This window comes from Musca domestica, unplaced genomic scaffold (genome assembly GCF_030504385.1).
Source record: "Musca domestica strain aabys unplaced genomic scaffold, Musca_domestica.polishedcontigs.V.1.1 11, whole genome shotgun sequence".
NCBI classification, from domain to species: domain Eukaryota; kingdom Metazoa; phylum Arthropoda; class Insecta; order Diptera; family Muscidae; genus Musca; species Musca domestica.
Window position 1 is genome coordinate 3,630,994 of NW_026712133.1, and position 15,357 is coordinate 3,646,350.

The following is a 15,357-nucleotide window of genomic DNA, read 5'->3' on the forward strand; positions in this document are numbered from 1 at the left end:
AAATTCACATTTCAGGTAGTTGTGGCATAGAAGATTCGGCGTCCTAAATTATCAGAGCCTGAAAGAGTTATCTTCTATGAATTTGGTCAATGGCATGACATTAAATTCACACAGTGGCGACAAATGTGATGTGTGCATGTTGGAAAAATCCATCACTGCTTGAAGTAATTCATTCGGACGTATGTGGTCCGATGAAAGTTGATTCCGTAGGTGGATCAAAGTACTTCGTGACATTTGTTGATGATAAATCCCGCAGAATATTTACATATTTTATGAAGAAAAAGTCAGAAGTTTTCGAAAAGTTTAGGGCATTCAAAACCATGGTGGAGTTGCAAACTGATTGCAAAATTAAAGCATTGAGAAGCGATAATGGTGGAGAATACCTTTGCAACGAATTTAACAAGTACCTTGAAACTAATGGAATTAAACGACAATTAACTGTTCCCTACACTCCACAACAAAATGGTGTAGCGGAGAGAGCAAATCGCACTTTAGTTGAAATGGACGTTGTCTTCTTATTGAATCAGGGCTTGATCAAAGATTGTAGGCCGAAGCGGTTGCTACTGCAACATATCTAAGAAATAGAAATCCGTCAAAAAGTTTGGAAAATACTACTTCAATGGGGGTATGGTCTGGGCGGAAACCAAATGTTAATAATTTGAGAGTTTTTGGTTTTAAAGCTGGTGCGCTGAACAAAAACGCAAGAGGAAATTTTCAAGAAAAAGGCGAGAAAATGGTCATGGTTTGATATTCATTATTGTCTAAAGCCTACAGGCTCTACGATCATAAATCAAAAAAAGTTGTGGAAACTGCTTTACTTGGCTCTGACAACTTGCCCTGATGTACTCCATTCAGTTACCAAGCTTTCGCAAAGAAATGCGGATCCACACGTAGAACATAGGACAGCAGCAAAACACATTCTAAGATATTTAAAAGGTACTAAAGTTATAAATCTTCACTTTAGTTGTGGAAATGGCAAACTCATTGGTTACACAGATGCTGATTGGGGAGGATGTACTACAGATAGAAAGTCATGTTCTGGATCAATATTTGTTATTGGATGTTGTGTAATTTCTTGGGAATCCAAGAAGCAAGATATTGTCGCTTTGAGTAGTACGGAAGCAGAGTATGTGCCAACTTCTAACGCATCGAAGGAAGCAGTATATATAAACCGATTACTTAGCGAACTAGGATTTCTCCAAGAAAAGTCTGTTCCTATAAATGTCGACAATCAAGGTGGTTTGAAATTGTCATATAACCCGGTTCATCGTAAACGGACAAAACATGTGGACGTCAAATACCAAATACAATAAAATTGGTTTATTGTCCAACGAATGATATGGTTGCCGACATATTTACGAAAACCCTAGCAAAGTCGAAACATCAAATTTGTTATGCATGTTGTGGTGGAGTGTTGGAAAAATACTTTGTTTCAAAATACTTTGTTTTAAAATATTTCAACAAACATATTCTTCTTTGGAATATTTTGTGAATTCTAGTTTGAAAATGTCAAACAATTTTGTAGTACAATAGTTTTGTTCTGAATTTCAATTTGTTAACAACAATTTGTTACTCAATAAATATTCTATGAAATTTAATATCGTTGTGTGTTCCGCTTAAAAGACAAATATATACGAGGAAATCATTCTATATTTCCTAAGATATACGATATCGTGTACCTATGTAGATAATTCTCTTCCAAGGGTTAAGTGCTAACAAGGAACTCCTTGTGTGGATTGTCAGACAATTCCGTTGAAAAATGTGGCTAAAATAATCAAAATACCGAATATCGGAGGGTACCGTTAAATGGGGATATACAATGTCGTGGGCCTATATAGACAATTCTATTTCAGGGGGAAAAGTACCCACAAGGTACTCCTTGAGTGAAATTTCAGACAATTCCATTGAAAAATGTGGCTAAAATCAACAAAATACCGAATATGGGGGTATCGTTAAAATATTGATTTTTTGTTTTGTTCATAGCTTATCTCCTTCTGAAATGAATTGGGTAGTTTCACTTATCCAATAAATACATAAAATCTATAAACATCATTTTTGTCCGTTGCAGCTTTTAACTCCCCAAAAAGACTACACATCATATTAGAATAAAAAAAATGAAAATAGTAATTGAAAATGTAAAGAAATCATGCAAAAGAAAACATTACTATTGTACATTTCAAAAGCCAAAATGAAAACGTTAAAATTTTACATTTTTACGCATTTTGCTCCTTTTCTGCCAAGGTACAATTCCGCATTTGTCTGCTTTTGAAATGTGCAATTGTAGTGTTTTATTTTGTAAGATAAGTAAGGCCTGTGATTTATAATGCTTATAAAATGTACAATTCTAGTGTTTTATTTTGCATGCTATTTTTTCCATATTGAAGTGTACAATTGTAGTGTTTTATTTTGCATGATATTTTTTTTTTCATTTTAAAGTGTACAATTGTCGTGTTTTATTTTCCATTTTGAAATGTATAATTGTAGTGTTTTATTTTGCATGATAAGTCAGATCTGTGATTTATTATGCTTTTGAAGTGTACAATGGGAAAATGGACTTGGGGGTACACTAATGTGGGGACTATACTTAAATAAATTCCAATGTTGACAATTATCTGTAAGACGGTTCTCTACCCCAGGGTAGTCTAAATACAATTCTTTTTTATCAAAATCAATTGATAAATGTGGTGAAGACCAAGATGGGCCCTTCTCCGAAAATTGAAAATTTTATGCGATTATGCCCTTAGAATCCAAGATGCCAAATAAGGCCCAAAAAATAAAAAAGGGGGAGTACCGTTATATGGGGTTAATATGATATCGTGGACCTATATAGATAACTATCTTTTAAGGGATAAAGTACTCACAAGGAACTCCTTGTGTGGATTTTCAGATAATTCCATTGGAAAATGTGGCTAAAATCATCACAATCCCGAATATCGGGGGTGCCGTTACCGTACCGTATATAGACGATTCCCTTTTAGGGGGTAAAGTGCTCACAAAGAAGTTCTTGTGTATAATTTCAGACAATTCTGTTGATAAGTGTGGCTAAAATCATCAAAATACCGAATATCGAGGGGTACCGTTATATGGCGGATATACGATTTCGTGGACCTATATAGACAATTCTCTTCCAGGAGGTAAAATACTCACAAGGAACTCTTTGTGTGGAATTTCAGACAATTCCGTTGAAAATTGTGGCTAGAATCGTGAAAATACGGAATATCGGGGGGTACCATTATGTGGGGGCTATACTGCTGGGAAAACACTGTTTTAAAATATTTCAGCAAACATATTCTTCTTTGAAAAATTTTATGATTTCTAGTTTGAAAATGTCAAACAATTTTGTGCTATAATAGTCTGAATTTAGTTCGGAATTTCAATTTGTTAACAACAATTCGTTACTTAATAAATATATTGTGAAATTTAACATCGTTGTGTGTTCCGCTTAAAAGGTAAATATATACGGGGTATCTTTCCGATAATAAGAAGAGGAAAACTATATTTCCTAAGAGGTTATGGGCCTAGGGCATTGTGGCCTATTTTAAGCTGGATTTTGTGGTTAACGCAAGAACATAGAAAAGAATTATCATGGCGACGTCTCGATTGTTCCAGATTGAGAAGCTAGATGAACATAATTATGAGACATGGTCCGTGCAAATGCGCAGTGTGCTAATTCACACAGGATGCTGGAAACATGTAAAAGGTGATGTGAAGAAAGTTTCGAACTTGACTGAAGAAAAACAACAAGAATGGGATGATGTTGATGAAAAGGCTTTTGCTTCTTTGACTCTTTGTGTGAAGCCTTCGCAGCTTTACTACATGAAGAATTGCAGTACGTCAAATGATGCCTGGGAAAAGCTAAAGGATGTGTATAAACCTAGTGGTCCTATAACAAAGTACAAATGGAAGCGTACCAACAAATTAGCAAGCATTCGGAGCTGTTGGTGTCAAGGCAAAAAGAAATGGTGGTAAGAAAAGTGATCGAAGGAAAGGGTTGAAAAGGGTTCATGTTTTGTTTGTGGCAAAAAAGGTCACTTCACTAACAAATGCAAGTTCAAAGATGGTGAATATAAATCATTCACAGTGATCGCTGTTGCTGCCGGAACGCAAACAGACAACGATTTAATGCAATGGCGTGTTGACAGTGGAGCGACGAGCCATATGTGGTCCATGAAGAATTATTTTACAAGTCTTTCAGATTCAGAAGAAACCATTATGTTAGCCGACAAGAAAGTCAACCAAGCCAAGGAAAAAGGGTTCGTCGAATTCCAAGTGAACGGATCAAAGATTACACTGAAGAATGTAATTTATTGTCCTGATTTGAATGGAAACTTTATTTCCGTAAACAAGATGGTTGAAAATGGATGTTCGGTGAATTTGTTCAAAAATAGTGCTGTGATTACGGATGAAGGCCGTACACTTTTAAGAGCTGCCAGAAAAAATGATTTGTTCGTCTTCGATGCTCAACCTGTAAGTAGCCAAATTTGTATATACACATTTCAGGTAGTTGTGGCATAGAAAATTCGACGTCCTAAATTATCAGAGCCTGAAAGAGTTATCTTCTATGAATTTGGTCAATGGCATGACATTAAATTCACACAGTGGCGACAAATGTGATGTGTGCATGTTGGAAAAATCTATGCTGCATCGGAGAAAAAATTAAAGGAACTGCTTGAAGTAATTCATTCGGACGTATGTGGTCCGATGAAAGTTGATTCCGTAGGTGGATCAAAGTACTTCGTGACATTTGTTGATGATAAATCCCGCAGAATATTTACAGCATTGAGAAGCGATAATGGTGGAGAATACCTTTGCAACGAATTTAACAAGTACTTTGAAACTAATGGAATTAAACGACAATTAACTGTTCCCTACACTCCACAACAAAATGGTGTAGCGGAGAGAGCAAATCGCACTTTAGTTGAAATGGACGTTGTCTTCTTATTGAATCAGGGCTTGATCAAAGATTGTAGGCCGAAGCGGTTGCTACTGCAACATATCTAAGAAATAGAAATCCGTCAAAAAGTTTGGAAAATACTACTCCAATGGGGGTATGGTCTGGGCGGAAACCAAATGTTAATAATTTGAGAGTTTTTGGTTTTAAAGCTGGTGCGCTGAACAAAAACGCAAGAGGAAATTTTCAAGAAAAAGGCGAGAAAATGGTCATGGTTTGATATTCATTATTGTCTAAAGCCTACAGGCTCTACGATCATAAATCAAAAAAAGTTGTGGAAACTGCTTTACTTGGCTCTGACAACTTGCCCTGATGTACTCCATTCAGTTACCAAGCTTTCGCAAAGAAATGCGGATCCACACGTAGAACATAGGACAGCAGCAAAACACATTCTAAGATATTTAAAAGGTACTAAAGTTATAAATCTTCACTTTAGTTGTGGAAATGGCAAACTCATTGGTTACACAGATGCTGATTGGGGAGGATGTACTACAGATAGAAAGTCATGTTCTGGATCAATATTTGTTATTGGATGTTGTGTGATTTCTTGGGAATCCAAGAAGCAAGATATTGTCGCTTTGAGTAGTACGGAAGCAGAGTATGTGCCAACTTCTAACGCATCGAAGGAAGCAGTATATATAAACCGATTACTTCGCGAACTAGGATTTCTCCAAGAAAAGTCTGTTCCTATAAATGTCGACAATCAAGGTGGTTTGCAATTGTCATATAACCCGGTTCATCGTAAACGGACAAAACATGTGGACGTCAAATACCAAATACAATAAAATTGGTTTATTGTCCAACGAATGATATGGTTGCCGACATATTTACGAAAACCCTAGCAAAGTCGAAACATCAAATTTGTTATGCATGTTGTGGTGGAGTGTTGGAAAAATACTTTGTTTCAAAATACTTTGTTTTAAAATATTTCAACAAACATATTCTTCTTTGGAATATTTTGTGACTTCTAGTTTGAAAATGTCAAACAATTTTGTAGTACAATAGTTTTGTTCTGAATTTCAATTTGTTAACAACAATTTGTTACTCAATAAATATTCTATGAAATTTAATATCGTTGTGTGTTCCGCTTAAAAGACAAATATATACGAGGAAATCATTCTATATTTCCTAAGATATACGATATCGTGTACCTATGTAGATAATTCTCTTCCAAGGGTCAAGTGCTAACAAGGAACTCCTTGTGTGGATTGTCAGACAATTCCGTTGAAAAATGTGGCTAAAATAATCAAAATACCGAATATCGGAGGGTACCGTTAAATGGGGATATACAATGTCGTGGGCCTATATAGACAATTCTCTTTCAGGGGGAAAAGTACCCACAAGGTACTCCTTGAGTGAAATTTCAGACAATTCCATTGAAAAATGTGGCTAAAATCAACAAAATACCGAATATGGGGGTATCGTTAAAATATTGATTTTTTGTTTTGTTCATAGCTTATCTCCTTCTGAAATGAATTGGGTAGTTTCACTTATCCAATAAATACATAAAATCTATAAACATCATTTTTGTCCGTTGCAGCTTTTAACTCCCCAAAAAGACTACACATCATATTAGAATAAAAAAAATGAAAATAGTAATTGAAAATGTAAAGAAATCATGCAAAAGAAAACATTACTATTGTACATTTCAAAAGCCAAAATGAAAACGTTAAAATTTTACATTTTTACGCATTTTGCTCCTTTTCTGCCAAGGTACAATTCCGCATTTGTCTGCTCTTGAAATGTGCAATTGTAGTGTTTTATTTTGTAAGATAAGTAAGGCCTGTGATTTATAATGCTTATAAAATGTACAATTCTAGTGTTTTATTTTGCATGCTATTTTTTCCATATTGAAGTGTACAATTGTAGTGTTTTATTTTGCATGATATTTTTTTTTTTTCATTTTAAAGTGTACAATTGTCGTGTTTTATTTTCCATTTTGAAATGTATAATTGTAGTGTTTTATTTTGCATGATAAGTCAGATCTGTGATTTATTATGCTTTTGAAGTGTACAATGGGAAAATGGACTTGGGGGTACACTAATGTGGGGACTATACTTAAATAAATTCCAATGTTGACAATTATCTGTAAGACGGTTCTCTACCCCAGGGTAGTCTAAATACAATTCTTTTTTATCAAAATCAATTGATAAATGTGGTGAAGACCAAGATGGGCCCTTCTCCGAAAATTGAAAATTTTATGCGATTATGCCCTTAGAATCCAAGATGCCAAATAAGGCCCAAAAAATAAAAAAGGGGGAGTACCGTTATATGGGGTTAATATGATATCGTGGACCTATATAGATAACTATCTTTTAAGAGATAAAGTACTCACAAGGAACTCCTTGTGTGGATTTTCAGATAATTCCATTGGAAAATGTGGCTAAAATCATCACAATCCCGAATATCGGGGGTGCCGTTACCGTACCGTATATAGACGATTCCCTTTTAGGGGGTAAAGTGCTCACAAAGAAGTTCTTGTGTATAATTTCAGACAATTCTGTTGATAAGTGTGGCTAAAATCATCAAAATACCGAATATCGAGGGGTACCGTTATATGGCGGATATACGATTTCGTGGACCTATATAGACAATTCTCTTCCAGGAGGTAAAATACTCACAAGGAACTCTTTGTGTGGAATTTCAGACAATTCCGTTGAAAATTGTGGCTAGAATCGTGAAAATACGGAATATCGGGGGGTACCATTATGTGGGGGCTATACTGCTGGGAAAACACTGTTTTAAAATATTTCAGCAAACATATTCTTCTTTGAAAAATTTTATGATTTCTAGTTTGAAAATGTCAAACAATTTTGTGCTATAATAGTCTGAATTTAGTTTGGAATTTCAATTTGTTAACAACAATTCGTTACTTAATAAATATATTGTGAAATTTAACATCGTTGTGTGTTCCGCTTAAAAGGTAAATATATACGGGGTATCTTTCCGATAATAAGAAGAGGAAAACTATATTTCCTAAGAGGTTATGGGCCTAGGGCATTGTGGCCTATTTTAAGCGGAGTTGGATTTTGTGGTTAACGCAAGAACATAGAAAAGAATTATCATGGCGACGTCTCGATTGTTCCAGATTGAGAAGCTAGATGAACATAATTATGAGACATGGTCCGTGCAAATGCGCAGTGTGCTAATTCACACAGGATGCTGGAAACATGTAAAAGGTGATGTGAAGAAAGTTTCGAACTTGACTGAAGAAAAACAACAAGAATGGGATGATGTTGATGAAAAGGCTTTTGCTTCTTTGACTCTTTGTGTGAAGCCTTCGCAGCTTTACTACATGAAGAATTGCAGTACGTCAAATGATGCCTGGGAAAAGCTAAAGGATGTGTATAAACCTAGTGGTCCTATAACAAAGTACAAATGGAAGCGTACCAACAAATTAGCAAGCATTCGGAGCTGTTGGTGTCAAGGCAAAAAGAAATGGTGGTAAGAAAAGTGATCGAAGGAAAGGGTTGAAAAGGGTTCATGTTTTGTTTGTGGCAAAAAAGGTCACTTCACTAACAAATGCAAGTTCAAAGATGGTGAATATAAATCATTCACAGTGATCGCTGTTGCTGCCGGAACGCAAACAGACAACGATTTAATGCAATGGCGTGTTGACAGTGGAGCGACGAGCCATATGTGGTCCATGAAGAATTATTTTACAAGTCTTTCAGATTCAGAAGAAACCATTATGTTAGCCGACAAGAAAGTCAACCAAGCCAAGGAAAAAGGGTTCGTCGAATTCCAAGTGAACGGATCAAAGATTACACTGAAGAATGTAATTTATTGTCCTGATTTGAATGGAAACTTTATTTCCGTAAACAAGATGGTTGAAAATGGATGTTCGGTGAATTTGTTCAAAAATAGTGCTGTGATTACGGATGAAGGCCGTACACTTTTAAGAGCTGCCAGAAAAAATGATTTGTTCGTCTTCGATGTTCAACCTGTAAGTAGCCAAATTTGTAAATTCACATTTCAGGTAGTTGTGGCATAGAAGATTCGGCGTCCTAAATTATCAGAGCCTGAAAGAGTTATCTTCTATGAATTTGGTCAATGGCATGACATTAAATTCACACAGTGGCGACAAATGTGATGTGTGCATGTTGGAAAAATCCATCACTGCTTGAAGTAATTCATTCGGACGTATGTGGTCCGATGAAAGTTGATTCCGTAGGTGGATCAAAGTACTTCGTGACATTTGTTGATGATAAATCCCGCAGAATATTTACATATTTTATGAAGAAAAAGTCAGAAGTTTTCGAAAAGTTTAGGGCATTCAAAACCATGGTGGAGTTGCAAACTGATTGCAAAATTAAAGCATTGAGAAGCGATAATGGTGGAGAATACCTTTGCAACGAATTTAACAAGTACCTTGAAACTAATGGAATTAAACGACAATTAACTGTTCCCTACACTCCACAACAAAATGGTGTAGCGGAGAGAGCAAATCGCACTTTAGTTGAAATGGACGTTGTCTTCTTATTGAATCAGGGCTTGATCAAAGATTGTAGGCCGAAGCGGTTGCTACTGCAACATATCTAAGAAATAGAAATCCGTCAAAAAGTTTGGAAAATACTACTTCAATGGGGGTATGGTCTGGGCGGAAACCAAATGTTAATAATTTGAGAGTTTTTGGTTTTAAAGCTGGTGCGCTGAACAAAAACGCAAGAGGAAATTTTCAAGAAAAAGGCGAGAAAATGGTCATGGTTTGATATTCATTATTGTCTAAAGCCTACAGGCTCTACGATCATAAATCAAAAAAAGTTGTGGAAACTGCTTTACTTGGCTCTGACAACTTGCCCTGATGTACTCCATTCAGTTACCAAGCTTTCGCAAAGAAATGCGGATCCACACGTAGAACATAGGACAGCAGCAAAACACATTCTAAGATATTTAAAAGGTACTAAAGTTATAAATCTTCACTTTAGTTGTGGAAATGGCAAACTCATTGGTTACACAGATGCTGATTGGGGAGGATGTACTACAGATAGAAAGTCATGTTCTGGATCAATATTTGTTATTGGATGTTGTGTGATTTCTTGGGAATCCAAGAAGCAAGATATTGTCGCTTTGAGTAGTACGGAAGCAGAGTATGTGCCAACTTCTAACGCATCGAAGGAAGCAGTATATATAAACCGATTACTTCGCGAACTAGGATTTCTCCAAGAAAAGTCTGTTCCTATAAATGTCGACAATCAAGGTAGTTTGCAATTGTCATATAACCCGGTTCATCGTAAACGGACAAAACATGTGGACGTCAAATACCAAATACAATAAAATTGGTTTATTGTCCAACGAATGATATGGTTGCCGACATATTTACGAAAACCCTAGCAAAGTCGAAACATCAAATTTGTTATGCATGTTGTGGTGGAGTGTTGGAAAAATACTTTGTTTCAAAATACTTTGTTTTAAAATATTTCAACAAACATATTCTTCTTTGGAATATTTTGTGACTTCTAGTTTGAAAATGTCAAACAATTTTGTAGTACAATAGTTTTGTTCTGAATTTCAATTTGTTAACAACAATTTGTTACTCAATAAATATTCTATGAAATTTAATATCGTTGTGTGTTCCGCTTAAAAGACAAATATATACGAGGAAATCATTCTATATTTCCTAAGATATACGATATCGTGTACCTATGTAGATAATTCTCTTCCAAGGGTTAAGTGCTAACAAGGAACTCCTTGTGTGGATTGTCAGACAATTCCGTTGAAAAATGTGGCTAAAATAGTCAAAATACCGAATATCGGAGGGTACCGTTAAATGGGGATATACAATGTCGTGGGCCTATATAGACAATTCTATTTCAGGGGGAAAAGTACCCACAAGGTACTCCTTGAGTGAAATTTCAGACAATTCCATTGAAAAATGTGGCTAAAATCAACAAAATACCGAATATGGGGGTATCGTTAAAATATTGATTTTTTGTTTTGTTCATAGCTTATCTCCTTCTGAAATGAATTGGGTAGTTTCACTTATCCAATAAATACATAAAATCTATAAACATCATTTTTGTCCGTTGCAGCTTTTAACTCCCCAAAAAGACTACACATCATATTAGAATAAAAAAAAATGAAAATAGTAATTGAAAATGTAAAGAAATCATGCAAAAGAAAACATTACTATTGTACATTTCAAAAGCCAAAATGAAAACGTTAAAATTTTACATTTTTACGCATTTTGCTCCTTTTCTGCCAAGGTACAATTCCGCATTTGTCTGCTTTTGAAATGTGCAATTGTAGTGTTTTATTTTGTAAGATAAGTAAGGCCTGTGATTTATAATGCTTATAAAATGTACAATTCTAGTGTTTTATTTTGCATGCTATTTTTTCCATATTGAAGTGTACAATTGTAGTGTTTTATTTTGCATGATATTTTTTTTTTTTCATTTTAAAGTGTACAATTGTCGTGTTTTATTTTCCATTTTGAAATGTATAATTGTAGTGTTTTATTTTGCATGATAAGTCAGATCTGTGATTTATTATGCTTTTGAAGTGTACAATGGGAAAATGGACTTGGGGGTACACTAATGTGGGGACTATACTTAAATAAATTCCAATGTTGACAATTATCTGTAAGACGGTTCTCTACCCCAGGGTAGTCTAAATACAATTCTTTTTTATCAAAATCAATTGATAAATGTGGTGAAGACCAAGATGGGCCCTTCTCCGAAAATTGAAAATTTTATGCGATTATGCCCTTAGAATCCAAGATGCCAAATAAGGCCCAAAAAATAAAAAAGGGGGAGTACCATTATATGGGGTTAATATGATATCGTGGACCTATATAGATAACTATCTTTTAAGGGATAAAGTACTCACAAGGAACTCCTTGTGTGGATTTTCAGATAATTCCATTGGAAAATGTGGCTAAAATCATCACAATCCCGAATATCGGGGGTGCCGTTACCGTACCGTATATAGACGATTCCCTTTTAGGGGGTAAAGTGCTCACAAAGAAGTTCTTGTGTATAATTTCAGACAATTCTGTTGATAAGTGTGGCTAAAATCATCAAAATACCGAATATCGAGGGGTACCGTTATATGGCGGATATACGATTTCGTGGACCTATATAGACAATTCTCTTCCAGGAGGTAAAATACTCACAAGGAACTCTTTGTGTGGAATTTCAGACAATTCCGTTGAAAATTGTGGCTAGAATCGTGAAAATACGGAATATCGGGGGGTACCATTATGTGGGGGCTATACTGCTGGGAAAACACTGTTTTAAAATATTTCAGCAAACATATTCTTCTTTGAAAAATTTTATGATTTCTAGTTTGAAAATGTCAAACAATTTTGTGCTATAATAGTCTGAATTTAGTTCGGAATTTCAATTTGTTAACAACAATTCGTTACTTAATAAATATATTGTGAAATTTAACATCGTTGTGTGTTCCGCTTAAAAGGTAAATATATACGGGGTATCTTTCCGATAATAAGAAGAGGAAAACTATATTTCCTAAGAGGTTATGGGCCTAGGGCATTGTGGCCTATTTTAAGCGGAGTTGGATTTTGTGGTTAACGCAAGAACATAGAAAAGAATTATCATGGCGACGTCTCGATTGTTCCAGATTGAGAAGCTAGATGAACATAATTATGAGACATGGTCCGTGCAAATGCGCAGTGTGCTAATTCACACAGGATGCTGGAAACATGTAAAAGGTGATGTGAAGAAAGTTTCGAACTTGACTGAAGAAAAACAACAAGAATGGGATGATGTTGATGAAAAGGCTTTTGCTTCTTTGACTCTTTGTGTGAAGCCTTCGCAGCTTTACTACATGAAGAATTGCAGTACGTCAAATGATGCCTGGGAAAAGCTAAAGGATGTGTATAAACCTAGTGGTCCTATAACAAAGTACAAATGGAAGCGTACCAACAAATTAGCAAGCATTCGGAGCTGTTGGTGTCAAGGCAAAAAGAAATGGTGGTAAGAAAAGTGATCGAAGGAAAGGGTTGAAAAGGGTTCATGTTTTGTTTGTGGCAAAAAAGGTCACTTCACTAACAAATGCAAGTTCAAAGATGGTGAATATAAATCATTCACAGTGATCGCTGTTGCTGCCGGAACGCAAACAGACAACGATTTAATGCAATGGCGTGTTGACAGTGGAGCGACGAGCCATATGTGGTCCATGAAGAATTATTTTACAAGTCTTTCAGATTCAGAAGAAACCATTATGTTAGCCGACAAGAAAGTCAACCAAGCCAAGGAAAAAGGGTTCGTCGAATTCCAAGTGAACGGATCAAAGATTACACTGAAGAATGTAATTTATTGTCCTGATTTGAATGGAAACTTTATTTCCGTAAACAAGATGGTTTAAAATGGATGTTCGGTGAATTTGTTCAAAAATAGTGCTGTGATTACGGATGAAGGCCGTACACTTTTAAGAGCTGCCAGAAAAAATGATTTGTTCGTCTTCGATGCTCAACCTGTAAGTAGCCAAATTTGTATATTCACATTTCAGGTAGTTGTGGCATAGAAAATTCGACGTCCTAAATTATCAGAGCCTGAAAGAGTTATCTTCTATGAATTTGGTCAATGGCATGACATTAAATTCACACAGTGGCGACAAATGTGATGTGTGCATGTTGGAAAAATCCATGCTGCATCGGAGAAAAAATTAAAGGAACTGCTTGAAGTAATTCATTCGGACGTATGTGGTCCGATGAAAGTTGATTCCGTAGGTGGATCAAAGTACTTCGTGACATTTGTTGATGATAAATCCCGCAGAATATTTACAGCATTGAGAAGCGATAATGGTGGAGAATACCTTTGCAACGAATTTAACAAGTACTTTGAAACTAATGGAATTAAACGACAATTAACTGTTCCCTACACTCCACAACAAAATGGTGTAGCGGAGAGAGCAAATCGCACTTTAGTTGAAATGGACGTTGTCTTCTTATTGAATCAGGGCTTGATCAAAGATTGTAGGCCGAAGCGGTTGCTATTGCAACATATCTAAGAAATAGAAATCCATCAAAAAGTTAGGAAAATACTACTCCAATGGGGGTATGGTCTGGGCGGAAACCAAATGTTAATAATTTGAGAGTTTTTGGTTTTAAAGCTGGTGCGCTGAACAAAAACGCAAGAGGAAATTTTCAAGAAAAAGGCGAGAAAATGGTCATGGTTTGATATTCATTATTGTCTAAAGCCTACAGGCTCTACGATCATAAATCAAAAAAAGTTGTGGAAAGACGGGACGTCATTTTTGACGAAGACAAATCAGTAGAAAAAATCACAAGAACAAAAACCAGAAATGTATTATGTGCCACCTGAAAATTTTGAATCCCTTGAATCTGACGATGTGGGAGAAACACAGGAAATGAATAGAGAACTCAATGAGGAACATTCAATTTCGAATGACAATTTTCAAGAAACAGAAGATTTTTTCGGATTTACTTCTTCAGATGAGCAAGAAAATCCTGAACCTGCAACTGTCCAAAGAGGAAGAGGTAGACCAAAAATTATTAGAACTGGTAAACCTGGTTGACCCCGAAAAGAACATAACTTACTGAATAATGTGGTGGAGGATAGTATTCCTAAAACGTATAAAGAAGCAATATCCAGTAAATTATCTGCTAAATGGAAACAAGCCATGGGAAATTAAATATTATTACATCATCAACATAATACGTGGACAAGGCAATCAATTGCAAATGGGTTTATGCAATCAAGAAAAATAAGAGCGGACAGGTGGAGCGACATAAGGCACGGCAAGACGCTAAAGGTTGTAGTCGGAAATTCGGCATAGACTTCAATGAAGCATTTTCGCCAGTGGTAAGATATTCCACTATTCGGATGCTACTTGCATTAGCGGTAGAAAACAAAATGCATTTACATCAACTAGATGTAGTCACGGCGTATTTAAAAGGAGAATTGCACGAAGAAATCTATATTCGTCAGCCAGATAAACGAATCCCTTTGTGACCTTAAACAAGCGGGTCGGGAATGGAACTCAACGCTAAATAACTTTCTGTGCAAGATAGGATTTCAAAGATGTGACAACGAACCTTGTATGTATAAATCAAATCGAAGCGGTCATTTGATGTTAATAGCTGTCTACGTGGATGATTTAATGATTGGATGTGGAAATCAAAACGAAATTTTGAAACTTAAGGAAGAAGTTGCAACCAATTTTGAAGTGACTGATAAAGGACTGTTAGAGCAATTCCTGGGAATGGAGTTTCGTCGAGATGAAAAAACCAGTGAAATTAAAATATCTCAAACTAATTTTATAAATGAAATTTTAAAGGAGTACGGTATGGAGAAATGTAGAGCAGTTTCAGTGCCCCTGACTCCTGGTTTTCAGAGCAATTGTGAAGGTGAATGCAAAAAAATAGATCCCACCGAATATCAATCTTTGATCAGCTCCCTGCTTGGCCCTGACAACTTGCC